Raw genomic sequence first — 790 nt, 5'->3', positions numbered from 1 at the left:
TAATTGTGGGGAACTTTTCAGAATAAACACATTTCTCTTTCGAAGTAATGTGTTTGTAAGGAAAAAAATATATAAAAAGGAGGTTAAAGTGGATAATTTGTTTAGTTTTTGTTTGTGGGGTTTTTTTCCCCTTTTACTACAGAACACTCTGGAATTTCGTTTGAAAATAGAACCATCCTTAGAGGGAGACACGATACAAAATTTCGGCCTGCAGTCACAACAAATACCCCTGAAGCCTTGCTCTCATCGTCTGAAAGCACAGAAAAAAATTATTAAAAAATAACGAGATAATTTTGAAACTCGTGTTCCTCATTTGGAGATGACCCAAAAAAACCGGGCAACTTCTGAAGTGGAGGCTTTGGGTCCTGGGTCAGTTTTAAGTGCTATTGCAAACCTCGGCAGAAATGTTTGCAGCCGAACACAAATTTCCAGGCTTAAATTGCCTTCTTCCTGTGCCGGGATGCCAGGGCTTTGCACAGCTGAAATTGCACAGCTCTTTTCCCCGGATCCTCTTACTTATTCCAGCGCTCAGAGCCCGCTGCCCCGGGCACCCTTTGCTGCTCTGGGTCAGCCTGAGCTGCGCTGCCCTCGGCAGCCTCTGCCCAGGCGCGGCTGGAGCCCTGCTCCCGTCTCCGCTTTGGCGGGATGGTTTCACGGCAGATCCCAGTTCGTGTGTTCCCTGCTCGCCCCCAGCAGAGCCAGAGGTATGTTTCATCCTTCCCCACGCGTTACCACAGCGGCTCCGTGCCGCCGCAGCCCCCGCCCGAGTGAGCCGGGGCTGGCCGGGGGG

This window comes from Geospiza fortis, unplaced genomic scaffold (genome assembly GCF_000277835.1).
Source record: "Geospiza fortis unplaced genomic scaffold, GeoFor_1.0 scaffold130, whole genome shotgun sequence".
Lineage (NCBI taxonomy): Eukaryota > Metazoa > Chordata > Aves > Passeriformes > Thraupidae > Geospiza > Geospiza fortis.
This window is presented reverse-complemented; position numbering follows the sequence as displayed.